This window comes from Hesperophylax consimilis, chromosome 11, assembly GCF_061612785.1.
Source record: "Hesperophylax consimilis isolate HC1 chromosome 11, BYU_Hcon_1.0, whole genome shotgun sequence".
Taxonomy (NCBI): Eukaryota; Metazoa; Arthropoda; class Insecta; order Trichoptera; family Limnephilidae; genus Hesperophylax; species Hesperophylax consimilis.
Genome location: NC_142846.1, coordinates 26,167,870 through 26,188,657, shown reverse-complemented (window position 1 = coordinate 26,188,657; position 20,788 = coordinate 26,167,870). Strand labels below are relative to the sequence as shown.

At 36.2% G+C, this 20,788-nt stretch overlaps 1 pseudogene; it reads right to left on the bottom strand.

The window, feature by feature from the left end:
- Nucleotides 1-13,201: 13,201 nt before the first annotated feature.
- On the bottom strand, nt 13,202-17,815 carry LOC149419982 (toll-like receptor Tollo pseudogene; annotated as a pseudogene).
- Between the last annotated feature and the right edge of the window lie 2,973 nt (nt 17,816-20,788).

Genomic DNA, 20,788 nt, shown 5'->3' with positions numbered 1-20,788 from the left:
CTAAAAATGGAACAGGACTTTGTCAATAATAATCCTAGAGAAGCATATAGGGGAGTAAACTTCTTCAAGAAGGGTTTCAAACCAAATACAACACTATGCAAAGACGCTGATGGATCAATTATATCAGATAAGGAACAAATAAAAACAGTGTGGAAAAACTACTTCTATAAACTTCTCAACCCTAATAGCGACCTGAGAAGTCACCCTACCAACATCCCCACTGAATCAAGTAATGAAGAATCAGCGAATCCACCAACAATGCAAGAAATAAATGCTGCACTAAAGAAACTTAAAAACAACAAATCACCTGGGAAAGACAACCTCCCGGCAGAGTTGTTCAAATATGGAAATGAGCATCTGAGAAATCTGCTACTCAATTTAATAACTAAAATATGGACACTGGAAAAAATCCCAGAGGAATGGCAAATAAGCATAATATGCCCAATTCACAAGAAAGGTGATAAATTAAAATGCGAAAATCATAGAGGCATATCACTCCTATGCACAGCATATAAAATCTACACCATGATACTGAAACAAAGAATTGATAAATATGCAGAAAACCTACTAGGAGAGTATCAGGCAGGCTTCCGCACCGGTAGATCCACAACAGACCAACTGTTCACCGTCAGACAGATCTTGGCAAAGTGCTGGGAATTTGACATAGACATACACCAACTATTCATTGATTTCAAGCAAGCATATGATAGCATAGATCGGGAGTGTCTATATGACATACTACTACAATTCCAGATTCCACCTAAATTGGTTAGGCTCATAAAAGCCACAATGTCAGACTCAAGATGTCAGGTCAAAATAGACGGAGAATTGTCGGAAGAATTTACAGTATCACAGGGACTTAAACAGGGGGACAGTCTGGCTCCCACTCTCTTCAACATTGTGCTCGAACATGTAATACGAAAAACACTAATAGACACTGGCTCCAATATTTGTTTCAAGAGCAGTCAAGTTGTCGGATATGCGGATGACATCAACATTGTCGGAAGATCAATTTCAGCCATTAAGGAGGTCTTCGACCCTTTAGAAATAGCGGCGCGGGAAGTAGGACTGCGAGTTAATGTTGACAAAACAAAAATGATGGTACAGAGCAGGAACCCTTCGCACAGAAGAAGAAGTAGTGCACTATTTAAAGACAACTACTCATACGAAGTGGTCGATCAATTCACCTACCTGGGCTCCAGCCTGACAGAGAACAATGAGGATCCAGCAGAAATCAGAAGAAGAATCACAGCAGCCAACAAAACATACTTCTCTTTGGTGCCAGTGTTTAAGTCACGTAGTGTCCACAGAAAAACCAAAATAACCATATATAAGACCATTGTAAGAACTGTATTGGCATATGGATGTGAGGCGCTGACACTGACAGTAAAGATGGCTGAAATGCTGGATATTTTTGAAAGAAAGGTGCTGAGAAGAATATGTGGACCGGTGAAAGAGGACGAACAGTGGCGTATCCGGCACAATAGAGAATTGTACGATATATATAAGGCCCCTAGCATCTCTGCACACATGAGACTCCTCAGGCTGAGATGGGCTGGTCATGTACAGAGAATGCCGGATACACGCGTCCCAAAAAGAATTCTGACTGGTCACCCAGGTGGAAAGAGAAAAGTGGGAAGACCCAGACTGAGGTGGGAAGATGAGGTAAGAGGGGATGCAGCACAGCTTCTCCAGGTGACAAACTGGAAGTCAGCCGCTGAGGACAGGAGGAGTTGGAGGCGACTGTTGCAGGAGGCCAAAGCTCGATATGGGCTGTAGCGCCATCGAAGAGAGTACCTATAGCATAGCACCTACTGCACGATTCTAAAAATCATAATTATCGTATATTATGCAGGTATCTATGAATTGGAAGATATTTCGGTTGGAAAGCCGTTGAAGCGGAATTTGTATGACACCACTGGTAATGTAATGGGAGGGATTACCTTCTCTAGCTCCCGCGCGTGAGTTGAGTAGCGGCTAAATGGTTAACGGGGTCATCAACATGTCGTCTTTTAAATTGGATCAAAAATGTGCAACGCAAATCGTCTGATTTAGTCTTAGACTGCACATAAAATCCTCATCAGATTTCCTGCAGGCTACACTTTTAGAACTGCATATCTTTGGTTCGTATGGGTAGGAACTTCGCACACTGTACTGGCTGAAACCAGGTGGCTCCTTTGAAATATCTAGGTTTGATATATATAAACTATATAATATTTAAACATCAGGCTTTGTCTAGTGAGGCCGGTAATGAAAACCATGTAATAAAAAAAATATACGCCCTGGTTGCAGGCACTGAAACTGAAAAACAGTATCAGCTTCTGGAAGTTGGGTAGGTATATATTATATTTTTTGTGAATTGTTTAGGATTGGTTTTCTGTGTACCTAATGCAAACATTGTCCCTTGTTTTTGTTTTATTTTTACTTCGTTCGATGTTCTATTTAATAATTAATCTTCTTCTAATACTTTGATGGGTAATATAATGAAAAGCAATGAGATATTTACTATCGTCCATTAGCAAAGTCAACATCACGTTAGTTGATCAAATGCATTGTACATTTGGTTTTGTATTAGTGATAGACGAACCGGTGGATGTTAGCCAAAGTTGATAATAGTTTGTCTAGTCTATGGTTAGTAATAGGATAAATCATTGTGGAAATATATTATATATTTGTATAGCGCTCATAGGGTGATTTTTCACTAAAACGGCGCTATGAAAATCATCTAATTATTATTAATATTACTTATGAATCCATAAATTAGTACCTACTAACTAACTATCTAGTTAGATAACCAACACGCCGTTTCCCCGCAGGGGTAGGCAGAGGGAACGGACCGCCAAATGAATCGGTCTTAGCAAACACTCCTTGTCTCATTCGCATTCATACATCGTATCATACGTACTCTTCTATTATTCCGACTCTTGACATGGCCCGACTCAAGAATCTGATTCACTTGATCATGCCATGTCTTCCTCGGCTTTCCCGACTTCTTCATTTACTAGTACTACTAATTGGGTTAATAAATCTAAACTTTATGCATTTAAAATTATTAAAATGTTTGTTTTTTAACAAAACTAAAATACGGAATAATAGCATTTGGATGATTTGTATGGCGCTGTTTTTGTGCTAAATCACCATCAAAGGCGCTATCATAATAATAACATAATTAAATATGATTTTCATTACTTATATTTTTTTTATATTTACTCCACACAGGAGGCCCTGAAGAAAAAATGGAGTTCTACGAATTAAACACAAAAAAATTATATATGTATATTGTTTTCTCGTGTTTTCAAAAAAAAAAAAAATTGTTTCCAAAAATCAACAAAAAAAATTGTATAAATGTATCATATAGTACATTGTCCAAGATAACACAGTTGTTAGAGTGAAGCCCACTTATAAAACAATTTATATATGTAACTATTAATATATTACACAAAATAATATATTTCTAACTGGTCTGCGTAAATCAATAATACATAATTATTAAATATCCTTAAAATGTAATTTATTTGATGATGAATAGGTAGGTGTCCGGTATCCGTGTCTGAATGGCTTGCCTAAATATTGAACCCAAAATTTTCCATCAATCTTGAACTTTGCTGGACTGTCCGATATAAATAAATCCATCATTTAAGACTTTTTTGTGGAAAGTTATTTATGATGAATTAAGAAATTATCTGATGTCAATTAAGAGATCATGCTCAACATGTTGTACAATATTTTTTGAGTTGAATTAAAGCCTTAGACACATTACGCTATACCATAATTTGGGTGTGGTATATACGTATTATATGTTGGGGTGATACACTATGCTATAATCTTCCTCAGGAGAGGGGGTCAGATCAATTGGAGAAATGCCGGGGAATGTTATATATTTGTATGGGATCTGTCACTTTAAAAGATGACAGCCGCGTAATTCCGGCGCTCCAAATCACGGCGCATATCGTCGCCACCGCCCACACATCATATTTTTAGTTATGACAGGTATTTTTGGGATAGTATGTCGCGCAATATGGAAAGTTTTATAAGACCCTTTGAACTTATAGCGTAATCTGTCACCCCCTTTAACATCGAGGCCGCTGTGAAAAATGATGCACACTGAAATTGACCGCGATTGTAGTCAGTAAAGTTGATACTAGCAAAATACCCTTCATCTGTCTTCATACGGGTATTATTAACCGCTGTCTCTTGTCCTGTCTGTATTCTGCGGTCTGTTAGCCGTAGCTCCCATATCCGCCTATGTGCGATGCGCGATGACTCGCCACTTTGGCTCGGTGCATTGTGTTCAGTGTTCAGTACGCTGAGGCCTAGAGTGCGGTGAGCAAAGCGGCGCGTGGAGAATCATACGCGGGCTTCGAATCGGCGATTCTAAAATGTATATTTCAAACGGCGTGGCGTCTTATTTCATTGTTTACACCTTTGTACACAATTCGAAAAGGAAGCAACCTTAAATCGATCTCTGTCAAGGTAAACAGACAATTAATTTTCTCGACGATAGATTTAGTAACGATAAAACTAACGTTATATTTTTAATGCGCAATTTGGCGTAATTTCACTTTAGTTCTGAATTCTTTTGTTTCGTGGCTATTCTCATAAACCAACGAACTTATAAGAAAGTATGCCTCGGGAAAGATGAAATATACCAAGAACATATTTATAATATTTTTTTTAAATATCGGTTAGAAGCTAAGTTAATGACTAGTGCTAATTTATTAATAATCTCTTCAAATTATTGGTAATTCTAGTTAAAAAAAAACACGATTGCAGGCCTTGCGAATACGTTAATAGGTTTCCTGATAAACTTTTAGCAAATTACGAATACATTATCATGGTGTGGGAACATGTGTTTATGAATATCCGAATATTGTGGATTTTCAACGAAAATTCTTGGTATCGTCATTTTATCGTGTTTTATGTTTATTTCGTTCATTTTTTAGCTAGTTTTATCGTTTATTCGTCTATTTACCTAAATAATTTTATCTAGAAAAAAATTGATTTAACGTTTTTGAAAAGGAAGTTAGCACAAAGCAGTGGCAGCAGAGTTTGTGCAGGTAGACATGCATCCATGGTAGTTATTAATCGGGTTTCTGGAACTCGCCGCTGCGGCGCTGTTGGAATCCGCGGAAAGCCATCCGTTTCAAAGCTGAAAATTTCTATCAGATTCATTCAAACCAATTATATTCACATTGATTCTTAAAGTTAAATCCTTTTCCACAGAAAATTGCAATGTTATATTTGAAACAATGTTGTGGTTAATTTAGACACAATTTTTTATGTTTTCGGAACCTACGAAGCTGTTTAAGCATTTACCGGAAACCAAAAATAAAGCTTTTATAAACATTTCTCCGGGGATTCTTCCATAAACTTGTTATGTCGGCAGTTTCCAAGAACCTCCCGAAATAGACTCATGGATAAAGACGAAGACATTAAACGTTTAAGTTTTGAATAACTACCTTCAAACCAATTTTAAAACATTTTCGTATTTACGTTATGGTTCAAATATTGTTACAATATACTATCAAATTATCCATCTGCAAACTCATCTAATACATGACTAAGTCCTCCATCACAACACAAGCAACATTTTCCGCTTGATGTGGTGATAGTAGTAGATTTTCAAATATTGCTAGGTTATTCGTAACACGAAAATTTCTTCGTTCGTCTTTCTTTAAAAAAAACATATTTTTCTTACTTTTTGAAATATTTTGTGTTCGTATGTAGTATTCTATGTCTGTGATTATTCTATGTTTGCTGAACTCAAATATAAATTGTTAACCTCGATACAGACTTTGTCCTAGTGAGATTGATTTTTATTATAAAAGACATGATTTAGGTGGTGACCGGATAAATCATCAAAATTATAATTCATCACATCTTTAAAAAGTTATATAAAGTCATGTAAAGTGATGAAACAAAAACTTTATTAACTGGGTTAAGTAGGTTAGGTTAGGTTAGGTTTAAAAAAAAATCATCGTTTTTAATGACTTTATTTCACTTTTTAAAAGTGTGTTGAATAGTAACTGTGTTGAGTTAGCATGGAACATATTTAGGTATAGTGAGATGCAATAAATAAATATGTAGGAAAATATCAATAAACCTACCTAATAATTGGTGCATCGTACCACGTTTTAAGTCATTCGTAGACAATAATAAATCTGCCATTAGAGAAAATAAGTGTGCATAAATGATAAATCTATACAAATTTTTGCGACGACAATAACAATGTAATATAAGTATTAAATGTACCAGAACATTATTTATATGTATCTAATACGGTTCCAGGGTCATTGGCAAATGATCAATTACATTAGAGATTCGTAATACCTGTCTTATACGGATGCACTCTGCACGTGGCCTACATTAGCAAGTCTGTTTTAAAAACTGAAACACTGTAAGGTATACACAAACCTCATAAACCCACAATACCTACAATAGTGATGACGAATGATTAATAGAAGTATGTTACATAATGAGTCGCTCATTGCTCATTCGAACAATCGCACGACTTTGTATTAAACTTTGACATATGTATTATAACTATAACATATACATACAAGAATTCTATCAGCTGTTCCTATTCCAGGGATGTCTTATTAGAATTATTAAATAAATTGAATAAATATTGCTTTCTTTTAAACCACTTTATTGTTGGTTTATGACAATCAACACATATACGTATTTTTTTTAAATGATTAGACAATAGTTACCTAATGTAAAAACAATCTGCGTTGGGCAATTTTTCTGCAATTCACATCAGCGGCGTTTTAAATTACAGATAGTTTTAAAACTATCTAACCATCACGCCGTCTCTCGCAGGGATAGTTTGAGAGGACGGACCGCCAAACAACCCGGTCTTGGCACAAACTCCTTACTTCATTCACATTCATACATCGTTTCATACATCTTCTGCCATTCTCTCTTAACATGGCCCGACTCAAGTATCTGGTTCACATGATCGTGCCATGTTTTCCTCGGGCGTCCTCGATTTCTTCTGCCATTCACATTCGCGTCTTATATTCTCCTAGTTTCTATTTGGTAATTTGTATTGGTAAACAATACGCTGAAGCCAATTTTTTTTAAATAACAAGTTTATTTTAATTCTGCTCGATAGCGGGGGCTTCAATTTATCCTATCCTATTTTTGGTACTCTTTATAAGCCGAATTTCATTAATTTTATAGTTAAGAAAATCAAAAATCGTAAAAGAAGGGTTAGGTGTTTAGAAATAATTAACGTTACACGGTAACTACACGTGAAAATGTACTGTCTCAGTTGTCTGTATTAGAATGCTGAAGTTAAGGAACTAAGATCCATAACAAGTCCTACAGAATTCAGGTCTAAACTAACAACTTACCTTTTTAAGCTGTGATACCCTTAAATTAAATATACCATTCCTGAGAGAAAGTCCAGTTATATCCAATTATATCCTAAATTCTGTATCTAAATTTCACTAATAAACAATTAGTTAATGTTAATCTCAAGTGACCTACCAGGTAAGTATTGTACTGTATACTATCTCCATATATAGGTAGTAATAAAATAGATCATTTTAGAAATGTATTGTATATATTTGTACAACGCCCTTGAGGTAATTTTGCACAAAAACGGCGCTATACAAATCATCCAAGTATTATTATTATTATTATAAGATGTAACTCGTAAAAGAAAAAACCAATATTATGATTTTAGTAGGCAAGTAGGCACCTTTAAAACTAAGTATGTAATATCATGTTTTGTGTATTATAGCGTGTATGTATGGCACATTGTGTATTGTGGCCTCCTGCTGGATATTAGTACATTCATGTCAGTGAGTAGTTTGTTTGATTTACAGCATTGAAACCAAATGTCTGCGGGAAACATTAAACAAGATCAGAGAGAAGAGAGCTCCTGCGGCTGCAATCCCCACTCCCTGTAGACAGACGGCCATAAATGTTCCTTTCTTACCCAACGCGATTTTTTGCAGCATTCGAAACTATTCTATTTTTGTAAAGTTTTTTTTTAGAAGAGAAAATAATATATGGCTTTTCGGCTACCTGACAGAGATGCGGTCTTTGGTCTATCGTCCTTTGACTCTTTATTGTATTCGGGATCATTTAGTGGCAATTCTTTTGACTGGAAACACAATTCTATGAGAACGTTACGCATTTTGTTAAAAACTGGAGTTTTTATGAAGGTTGTTGGATATGATAAATGTAGCTATTTAGGAGAGGAGATGTCAAAAATCTCGTTATTGAGTTTCCGAACTGGTTTGCTAGTTGGGACTAAATGTATTTTTTTAATGAATAAAATATGGTTCTGTTCTTTAATAATAATAATAATAATAATTGGATAATTTGTAGAGCGCCGTTTTTGTGAAAAATCACCTCAAGGGCGCTGTACAGTTTATTTCCTAGGATCTACATTTGTTATTTAGACCAACTGTGCCAGCACGAGGTTCGTCATCCGTTCAGGCATGTGTCTGCCGCCAATATAGCGCTGACATGTGTCTGCTGCCAATAAAGAGCGCCGACACAACATCCTCACATAGACAACAAACCTTGGCAGCACCGCTGTGACGCTCGACAAAGACAGAATATGGAGACTCTGCTGCAAGAGTCCTAGGTAGCGAAGGAACTGCACCAGCTGCTGCAGGGAGAGAGACCACCCCGTCCACCAACTGTGCCAGCACGAGGCTCGTCATCCGCTCAGGCATGTGTCCGCCGCTAATATAGCGCTGACATGTGTCTGCTGCCAATAAAGAGCGCCGACACAACATCCTCACATAGATAAAAGACCTTGGCAGCACCGCTGTGCAAAATCACCTCATCCTAGTCTACCCTAGTCTCTCCAGTCACCTCCCAGCCTTTCATGCCACCTAGTGCATCCTCTCGACCCTTTCAGACTCCTTCCTGGCTCCAATACCTGTGAAGTATTATTGCAACATTGCACGAATTGTTCATTTCGTCTAATTTAAATGCATAGGTGCTTAATTATAATTCGATTCCATCTGCAAACACAAATTTCAAGTACCTTGTAATAATTGGATAATTTTTATAGCGCCATTTTGTAAAAAAAAAATTACTTCAAGTGCCCTGTTATAATCAATCCCTCACAAAAAGACAACTACTTTTAAAGTAAAGCAAAATTAGGTTAAACAGTTTACTTATAATAGGTTTATTTCATTGTTTTTATATTTTTAATTTAAATTTACAATTTTTGTAATACCGCCGCCCCGGGAACCATTTATTGGATAGCAAAAACATCTTCCATAAGTCACCCGAAGAGGTTCGCTACATTTGGAGACTTAGCAGGGGTGACCGGGGATGGGTCCATGGGATGAAGATAGTCTAGGTTTTGGTGCCGGATACGTCTGCCCACATACGGCACCAACTGTGTGGCGGATCAGATTTGAAGAGATTGGTTGAGGAAGTTTTTTACCACTCTAGCAGGACTCTCTCGACCCATCGTCTTACACCGCAGTGGTAGAGATGGATTAAAATGTCCGTCGCTCCTGGACACACAGACACCCAGATTCCTACTCACTCCTCATACCTTTTTCCTGCCCAGATTTTCTTCCTTCTTTTCTTTAAAAAAACCCTCCACACAATATCCCCAAAGAGGACATAAACACTGTGTGGAGCTTATTTAAAAATATTAATTTATATGACTTTTTAAAGGCATGTTGAATTGACATTGTGTTAAGTTATCATTATTACGCATATTTATAACGTAATATACATAACAACTGTTTAAAATTGTGTTTGTATTAGTTTGGAAAACGTCCAATAATATTATAATGTAATAAATTCCACTATTTTTCAAATTTAAGGGTTCACTTCCTCAAAATAAAAGAAAAAAAATTGAAAAGTTATGCAGTTAATATGTTTAATTTTATCATTACAGAGAAATTTCACTATTTTAACCAAAACTTTCCGAATCAGAAATAATTATAAATATTTATGTGATATACCCCTATGGCATATTTTTGAGATAAATATGTTGTCTCTTTAGAAATATTTTTAAGTGGATGGCCGAAAAAGATCACTTCGATGTAGATACCTACATAATTAATACATTTAACAGAATGTCTTTTGGTATTTCTAACTTACACATCAATTCGATACGTACAACTATCAGTTTCCAAGAAGTACAACTGTTCGGCAGTATAATAAGATAATACAATCAAAAGGATAATCAGCTTGGCCCATTAACCGTCACGGTCAAATTAGCCAAAATAAACGGAGACAATATTCCAGTCATTTGTGCTAGTACTGTAGAAGAAAGACAATACAGAACCTTAAGTCCAAAGTAATTAAAAGTCGACCAAAATCTACTACTGCCTACATTCAGTCCTGTTGTTTATGACCATCGCAATCAATGTATTGAAGTAAGATATACTGCATATTGTAGTTACGTACTGCTTCTCGTGGTCAGTTTTTACGACACCTTCTCTAAATTAGGCAGCAACTGGAATGTAAAGGAGGATACTTCTGGTTTTATTGCCCGCCAAAACTGTCTTGTAAATGTCAACTATATGACAGGAAACCTGGGAAGATAAGCTTTCGGGAACGCCGACATTGTTTGGTTGTCAACAATGGTTTCCTTAATTTATGAGCCGTGTTCTGCAGACAGCCAACGCGAAGAAGAATCACAAGTAGTTTAACATTTTGGAATATAATATTATCATGACTTTCAAAAAATAAGTTTATTAAAAAAAGTTACGTTACATCATAAACAATAAATGTTTTTCAATGTAATAATTATTTTAAATAATAAAAAAGATGTATCCTCATAATTAAGCTGAGTTTTGTATGTATGGGGAGGGGGTGTTATTAAAATCGTTATTTGTTTGTTTATATGTTATTCAGTTTAAATTTTCAATGTATTTGTTAAAGGTGTAATTTAAATTGTTATTAATATTTTTGAATTTAAAAAATTATTCCAAGATTATAATTGAATTCCCCGTTGTTTTTTTTTACATTTTCGAGTTGAGAATTGAGGTTTGTCTCAGATTTCTATTATTTTTAAGGCGATGCACTACGTCGTGTAATATTTTAAATCGAGCCGCTATCAATAACAACCCTTACGTAGATGGCGATAAAGTATAAATTCCCGCTTCACACCATCCACCTGTTTTGATTTATGCAAGAAAAAAACATGGCCAAAAAGTGCCTTTTATTTTATTTTGTGGATGTTCAAGCATAATTTTTTTTTTTTTCGATCATTTTTTATAAATAACTTAATTTGCCACATTATACAATAAAATCATAACCGAAAATGGGTTCGTAAGTGGTAGATTTTGAACTTTAAAGCAGTTTTCATAGGCTTTATACATTATTTTTTTCTGGGCTTATTAAAAGACTTATCTAAAAAATACTCGATTATTTCAAAGGCCATGAAGTATTCTACTGGCAATATTTAATTAAAGCATCTGAAATATTTCTAGGCGACCAAATTTTCAAACCAAAAACACATGAATTTGCATAAGTATGGCATCGCCTTAAATGGTGATTTTTTAAAGTTAGAATATTATGTTATACTATTTTAAAACATGATGAAAATTAAATTAGGAAGATGTGATGATTTATTTTTAATTATTTTCGCCAGGGACGAGATTTAAAAACCATTGCTTGGGGGTGACATACAATAATTAAATTAAATTAAATCGAATCATCTGCAGGAAACATAAAAAATATTAAACATTATAATTATATAAAAGTCCGCCCTTGTGCGAAGGTTTATTATAAATAAAATATACTATAAATAAATTATTAAATTCATTTCTTCCACACCATTATGAAGGTGTTCTTATAGCTGATGGTTTTTTTGATTAACATTGAACAATTCAAATTTAATTAAGTTTTTTGTTTATTGTCACGCTATGCCATGGCCAATGTTACAAAAATTCTTCAAAATCATAGAAGTAAAGCTTTAAAAATAGTTGATAGGTACCTACAGATCATCTGGTGTAGTAAATAAAAAAAATAAAACATTCTGTTGATTTTGATAATTCAGTTTATTGATTTCTTCCTCCACAAATCGAAAACAATTTAATTCCGTTTACATTGCTATTTTAATATTACATTGGTAAATTTTTATACATTTTTGACTAGTCCCTTAAAAATAATACATTTTTTGGTACGAACATAAAATAATATTAGATTGAATAGTACCTACCATAATTACATTCACAGTCATCCTAAATATATAACACAGAAATACATTAAGTAATTAAGGTAATTTATTATTAGTTTTCAATTTAAAAAGTCTTTATTTATAACAGTCTCAAAATACGTAGTATCAACTTGGCAATTTATTAAAATAGAACAACGAATTAAGAACTGAACCATTTGCTGATAGACAAATAAAAGCGTTGGTTGTTCTCTTTGTTGTATTTTAATACAAGAATCATTAAAGAAAAAACCAGATGTATGGGGACATACAAACAAACATTACATAGCATAATATTATATTATCATCAAACCACTGGGGCAGAACATGATAAGGAAAATCTTTCTAATCTTGCCCAAGAAGAACACTTTATTCGATTATAGTTATTACGTAAATAAATATGTGTAACCAATCAAAATATTTAACAAAACTCTTTGGGAATTGTAAGTAAGATCAGGGCCGAGCCAGTGTGGGCGCCATTGGAGCAGTCAGCGCCACAGTCAACAACACAGTACAACAGTCCTAACACATCGCCCTTGAGATTATTTTTCATAAAAATGTTGCAACATAAAAATACCAATCATCCGAAAATATTATGTTTTTGAATAAAAAAATATGCTTGCCCTTTTCGATCTGATTGTGTTAAACAAATTACTCATTTTAGAGTAACGAAAAACTGAAGTAGCTATCTTTGATATCGCGTGACATAATAATATAATATATATTATGTTTATGTCAAAGAAATCTTTGGTTACGTTCAAGGTAAGTATTGTCCATTGCGATCAAAATTATTCAGATCTATGATTTATTATATTGTGAAGCTTTATGTAGGTACCCACGTTTGAAATTAAGCAATTAAAACAATAATCTAATAATAATGGGCTCGCCTAGTAGGTACCAATTCATAATACGAATTTAATAAAATTGACACAGTATTAATGAAAAAAAAATAACATCAATGCACAAATATAAATATATGTTTGATTATTTTTTTTATAAATAGTTTGCAATATTATTAGTAATATTCACAATAATTTAACGCTAGGAATTCGTGTTATTGTTTAGTACAAAGGAAAATATTCTTAAATCTACCTTAATACTAATAATGTTATTTTCTGCGTAACAATATTTACAAATTGTGGCAATTAAACGAGATTAATTGTACACTTAAACATAGGTAATATAGTAATCAATAGTAACGGCGTTAGTCGTATTGGTCATAGTTATAATATACACATGGAGACTTGCACAATAATAAATATCACCGTTGACTAAGGGTGGTTATGCGGGATGGGAAATGTGATGAGCGGGACGGGGCTGCAGATAGCCCTGCTCGTCCAGCGGAGCCCGCCGAGCGCGCTCGTAGCAGTGCGTGTCGATGGACACGTAGCTGTGGTTCAGGGCGTCTACCTCATAGTGCTGGCTGCCCTGGCTGAGGTGGCTGGCATGGCTCACCTGCGTCAGGTTGGCGAGGAGCGAGGAGTCGTCTCCCGGCCCGGCCGAGGGGGCGGGCTGCGGGGGAAGAGCGGCGTACTTGTACCACTGGTCCAGAGAGGTGGGAGACGCCGTGTATCTAGAGACGCTTCTCCTGCCGCCGGGCAGCATCTGGTTGTTGGCCTTGAAAGGACTCTTGTTCCACTGAAGGTTAGCTATATCCGGCATGGAGAACCGAATCTTTTCCCAAAATCTCTTCTCTCCCCAGAAAATAACAGTGCATACTTTGAAAAACGACTGTAAGTCGATATCCAGGCTCAAGGCGCTCACGTCAGTCGTCAAAATAAAAACGACTTTGTGCCGCCGTAATGATGGGTTGATTGATTCTATCGCCGCCTTCATCGCCCTTTTGAAATTTGGTTTCGACCATTCGTTTTGTAGAAAGCTAAATGAAACTATTAAAATTAATCTTTTAGAAGCCTCGGTCGCATTTATAAAAGTCTCTGTCAAATAATTTTCTGAAGAAATTTGCAGGTCTCTATAATGCAAGCACATCGAATAACCCGATTGCTCCAACTCCGGTGAAATCACGCGTGACACGAAGTCATCGTCCAGTACACTGTACACCATGTATCCATCGTACATTCTGTCTTTGTCTAATTCACTATCACTCACGGAATTGTTTTTGAAAAGCCGCACTCCGTACTTGGAATGGGCCCACAAGCGAACGTCTTGACGAAAGGAGAACATCAACGCTCCCAACAGGCCTATCAGAATGACTGCAATCAGAATTATAGATAGCAAAGGCACGTAGTTTATAATAGTTACGCTCTCCTGAGAGGCGAACGGTTGGTTTTCTGAAGAAACCACACTAACTTGCATCTGTTCTAAACACTTAGCGGCGGCGTCGAAAATGGTCACATTATTAATTTCTTGAAAGTCTTTAGCACAGAACATGTTGTTGGAATTTTCGTGGTTTTTCGTTAACCACTTTTCTAAATCATATATATTGTCGCAATCACATGTCCAAGAATTCCCTTCGAGGTAAACGTGGCTCAAGCTCGTAGAGGTTAAATGTTTCGGGTTGAAATCCCTTATTTTGTTATATTCCAAATGCAACGACTTTAATGATGCCATGGATAAAAACGTATTGTTGTCAACATAAGTTATGGCATTATGGTTCAAATACAATTCTTTGAGGTGCTTTGTTTGGTTAAATTCATGTCCCTTGAGCTCTGATAAATGGTTATTCCCCAAATGCAGCGTCTTTAGCGAATAAAGTCCATTGAATGTTCCATTCTCAATGGAAACAATATTGCTATTGTTGAGATGTAAAGTGCTGAGTTTCTTTTTCCCGATAAAAATGTGGTTGTCTAAAGTTCCCAGATTATTTCCATCCAAATATATTTCGGTGGCGTCCATTGGTATTTTTTCCGGAATATGATTGTAATCTGCATTCGAGCAATCAACTACATTAGAGCTCCAACTACTGTCGTGATAACACGAGCATCTGTCGGGACAAGTCATCTTGCAATCACAGGCTTCGTACTCACAACAGGAACATTGAGATGAGCAGTGGCTCTCGTAAGGACACAGGAACTGCGAGGCGGGAAGGTCGAGCAGAGGAGCAGTCTGCTTACTCCCATGGACCAGCTGGCACGTCACTTCCTCCAGGTCCATGAAGAGGGGAGAGGTGCGCAGATGGTTCCACTGGTTTATTTTCGGAAGCCAACCCATAGTACAGTCACAAAAGAAAGGATTTTCACTAATGTAGAACTGCGGTATTTCTTTGTTTCTTGGAATTGGCGGTAAATTGAATGCGCTCAAATCGATAGTTTTCATCTTATTTCCATTCAAAACAACTTTTCTTACTTCGTGTTTTCGGGAAAATGTTTCGGGTTTCAATGTAACGATTTGGTTGTTATTGAGAAAAAATATTTCAACATTTTGAGGTACGGATAATTCATCAACTTCAGTGATCGAATTATAGCTCACATCCAACGTTTGAATTTTGGCAGCGCTCACGTTAAAGTAGTTTTCCAGTTTAGAAATATTATTATTGTGCATATCCAACCACTCCAAATTCTCCGGCAAATGACTGTAATCAAACCAGGCTAATCTGTTATCAGATATGTTTAACCATCCTAATGTATGCAAATTGTTGAAAACACCCCTTATGTCCGAGAGTCGGTTCCCATCCAATCTGATGGCTTTGAGTGTAGGGTTCGAATCAAAAGCGCCTTTGTCTATATTTTCTATTTTATTTGATGCTAAATTTAAAACTTGAAGCGATGGCAGAGTAATAAATGCATCTTTGGATATATTTACTATGCAGTTATCAACGAGGCGAAGTCCATATAATTCCTCGAGACCCTCGAACGAAGCATTGTTAACCGCACTGATGTTGTTTTTTCCAATATCGAGAGCTTTTAGAAATCTCAGTTTCTTTATAGAATCCGGAATTCCTCCCAGGTAGTTGTCATTCAGAGCTAAGTCCTGTAGATAGGTTATATTTTCAAACGATTTAGGGTGAATAGACTCTATTTTATTGTTGTCCAAATACAGTTGACTGAGAACATACAGGTTTGAAAAGTGAAATTCATCGATATTCTTAAGCTTGTTTTGCGATAAATTTAGAACAAGTAGACTTTTCAAATCGACAAATGCTCCGGTACTTATTATCTCGATATAATTATTTTCCAAGTTGATGACTTTTAGGTTGTTCAAATCTTGAAAAATTTTCGGGTCCAATCGTGTCAACTTATTAAAGGAAAGGTTCAACAACTCCAGGCGCACGAGGCCGGCGAACGTGTCCCGATTCACCCATTCATTGGAAAGTTTATTTCGGGATAAATCTAAATGTTGCAGCTGGTCCAATCCCTCCAGAAGTCCCGGTCCCAGCACTCCGAGGGAATTGTTCGAGAGGAGGATTTGCTTTATCTCCCGAGATGACTGGAACAGCTCTGGCGGGACGGCCACCAACTTGTTGCTAGACATGTTCAACACCTTCAGAGCGGTCAAACCGACGAACGCTCGATCTGCGATCTCTACGACTGCGTTATCTTGAATATATAACACCTCCAACGTCCTTAAACTGGATAAACCATTATCCGGGAGGGACGCAATGCTGTTGGAAGATACATCTAAAATATTCAGTCCCGTGTTACAAGATTTACCTGGAGCGGTAGGGCCCTTTCCCCAGTCGGAGAATCCGATCTCGGAAATATCTTGAAGGCGGTTGTTGGTCAAGTTCAACGACTTCAAACTGAATAGGGGGCAGAACACTTCCGAAGGGAGGGTCCAGATATTATTGTCCCCGAGGTCAAGGTGCCTCAGCTCCGTCAGACCCCTGAAGCTCTCGGCGTGCAGCTCCATCGTCATGGCGGACCAGTCGTTGTTGTAGCTGCGCAGAGTGAGACTCGTTAGATCGCGCAGGGGGGATAGTAGCATGGCGGGCACGTACCGGACCTTGCACGACTCCACGCGCAGTTCCTTCAGTCGGAGCAGGTCACTGAGGGAGTTCAACTGCAGCGAACTCTCGAAAAACAGCACATCTGTACAGGCCAGTTTGAGGGAGTCGATGCGGCGGGCTTGCTGCGCCGTGAGGTTGCCCAGCAGGCTGTCCATAGAGGCGGCCGTGCGCATGTGGCAGGCGAGCTGCACGCTGACCTCGCTGGGGGAGGTGGTGGGGGCGGGAGGCGGAAGGGATCGCTGCCAGCGGCAGGAGGGCGGCGCGGCCCCCAGCCCGCCCACTCCGCTGTCGCCGCCCGACACCACTCCGACCACCATTGCCACCACTGAGACCACCAGCACTAACATCGCAGTTTCTAACATACAATTCACACCCATTTCTGAAGGCAAAACTACACACGCAAATTGTTTTTTATCATAAAGTTTCCCACATTTTGTATTTGGGCCAGTTAGTCTGTTCTGTTCACTTTTCAGCCCGGTACTCAAAAGCTTAATCGAGCGATGTAAACACGGTTTGACAAATCATAACACAACACTTTTCGCGGGTCAATATATTATATTCACCGATGTAAACAATACAGTTCAAAACAATTCAATGTAATAGAAGCGAGCGCCTTGCGAGTAGGTAGTACAAAGTTCGGCCCGCTTATAAAGTTAGTAACTCTGGCGCGCTTCACGGAGTTGTTTATTCTCGCAGTGTTTGGGAGTTAGTTTGTTGCAACGGAACGACTAACACAGACAACTAGCGACACAACCTCTCCCCAAAGCAAACCAACGATAACTGACCTGGCGTAAGACTGAATGGGCCCGAGTGCCCCCTCCCCTCCCGCTCCACGCGGCCCCTCCCCCCACTGCCCCCCCGCAGATAATGCGGTTACCTCATCCCTCGCTGATGACACCCTATCCTTGTGCCCTATGCCTACACTATTTACATGACTTATCCGACTATAACAACGAAAAATGAAACTTGGACGTAAGGATTATTTCAAAATATGTTTTAATTACAATTTATCGAAATGATTTTTTTTTTAATTTACTTATATCCGGTTTCTTTTTTATATCATTTTCAGTTACAAATCTCATTACAAATAAATGATAATTTTATACATGAGGATATAATTTTATTTCTGGCCAATCATCAAATTTCGTATATCCTGCTATGTACATACATAGTAGTGGCATAGTGAAATTATAACAATAACACTAAATTTGAAACATTTTGTTTGATTAAGGGTTTTTACAGTTTCAAACAGTAAATTTAAGTTTGTCTTTAAAAATTTTTTTCACAATGTTAAATTTTTGGACTTGTCATTAATGCGTCTAGTTTCTTCCGGTTCTTTTAAGAAACTATTTAATTTTGAAAAATATATGTTTCGTATACATTCGTATTTCATTACGCTAAAAACTTTAACACTTTGTAAACTGTAGAGCTCCCTTTAGGTGATCTTTCACAAAATTTGAATTTTTTTCGTCCCCAGCAACTACTTTACTTTAATAATTATATGGTTCAAATAAAATTATCTGGTCTAAATAACTATTACCTTTTAATTGCTTGAGATATTTCTTTGTTGGCCGAAGATAAGTCGAGACTGTTAAATATGTATGTACCTACACCCAGTTGATATTTTCGTAATCCATTATTCTAAAATGAACTAGTGTAATTAAGGAAAACATGTAAATTCCATTAGGTACTATTGAGTGATAAGCTTGTACCATGAGCAGAAACAGCTGATAGCTACAGCCTACAGCTAATGCACTCAGCTCTGATAGTGCAATAACTCCTACCGCAAACTCACAACTGTGAAGGAACCACAACAGAACTAACGACTGCACAGCTCCAGGCCGGCAGTGCTCCTTGTGCTCTCATCGGCTTCTCAGGATACCAGATACCTGATAGTGACCAAGTATCACTGCAATAGGCTGATACTTACCTCCATCACTACTTTTAGGTTTGTGAGAATTGTAAATGAGGAGCGTTTTCACGAAGAGAAATATCTACGAGAACGTCTTTTTTCGTGTTTTAAGTGATTAATCACTCGAGTTCAATATTTTATGATTATCTTTAAATGTACATTCATATAACTGTTAAACAAGATGAATAACAAGGAAACACAATTTGTTTTGTGAAAGGTCTACTTTATTTAAAAAGAAGTCGAATATTGCGATTTTTTTACAAAAGAGAAAAATCTACAAAATAATAAAAAATGGCATTGTCTAGGGAGCAATGTGCAGAAAAAGAGCAACCCATGATGCGTTTATCGTAATTTCGCAAAAAAATTCTGGTTCAAAAATTATATATATATATTTTTAGGATCGTATTTTAAATAACATCACTTTCGATAGTATACAATAAAACAATAACCTAAAAGGAGTTCATGAGTAGATTTTGAAGTTTTAAGCAGTTTTTAGAAGTCTAATATCTTATTTTTTCTGGGATTATAAAAAGACTTAACCAAAAAAAAATTTAGTACTTCTACTTGAGGCAATTCATACCGATTCTGCATAACGTTGCTATTTATTAATTACATAATATATTCATCAAAAATTGATAGTTTATGTATTACTCTCAAGTAAAATTTATTTAGTTTACATAACTACATGGAATTTGGTCATCAACTTGTTATGGAATTAGAAAATACAATTAGTTGGGTAGGTAGGTATGTACTCGTATGTCCACTTAGTAGGAAGACATTACGTGTCAGTGTATATTAGTATGTCTAATGTCTGGTTCGTTCTGTCAAATGATTTGTTCGTCTGACTACTTATTATTTAAGCGTTTAAAGGGTTAATTAGAGAGTCAAGAATGTATATCATGCAATGAAAGCAAAGTGAAGCCATGCTGCAGCCGAATAACTGATGAGATACTGTAGCATGTTTTAGATGGCACCATTATGTAATAAACAATGAAACGTTTAATGGATCAGTCAATAACAAGATGTGCATTATTATTGGCATTGAATAATTGCCAATTTTAGAATAAAAAAACATCTTTAAACTTTTGACAATAAACAAACTTCACCATCAACCAATCTTTTCTGAATACCTATATATATTTTTATTCAATTCAATTCAATTCAATTCAATTCAATTCAATTCAATTCAATTCAATTTGTTTATTCCTTTAAAAACATTACAAAATTACATTTTATTTCGTTTTTAAGTATATTTGTAAAATGGTATTACATAATAGTTAGCGGTGTATAAACTATACCAGCATCAATAGAGCTTGCCTTTTAAAGGCAAGTTTTCCTTTTATAGCCTGTACCTTTATTATAGTACCTTTTAAAAAATATTTTTTAAATTTCGTGTTGAACGCATTGTCAAACAAAAACTCACTGAACCAAGGGAAAGCGAAAAATATTCTAAATCTTTAACATTTACACAATTTTTTTTCCACGAACCATTCTCCACAGATGCATTCAACTCATTATCAAACGTATGTATAACAAAAATAATTTATTTACAAATAGTAATAGTTTTTAATAATACAAGCGATAGCAATTTGATCTTCTGAGGGCATTGTCAAACAAATCGTTTTTAATTATTATGGCCAAAAAACAGGTAATGCACGGTTGAGAAATTCAAAATTATGAGTTTTGGTTTAAAAATTTGATCGCTTTGAAATATTATAAATGCTTTAAGGAAGCGTAGTACGCGTTCAAATATAGTTTTAAAGGGAGATTTATGTAAAAAATAATGTTAGAGGGAGAGCGTTAATATTAAAAACTA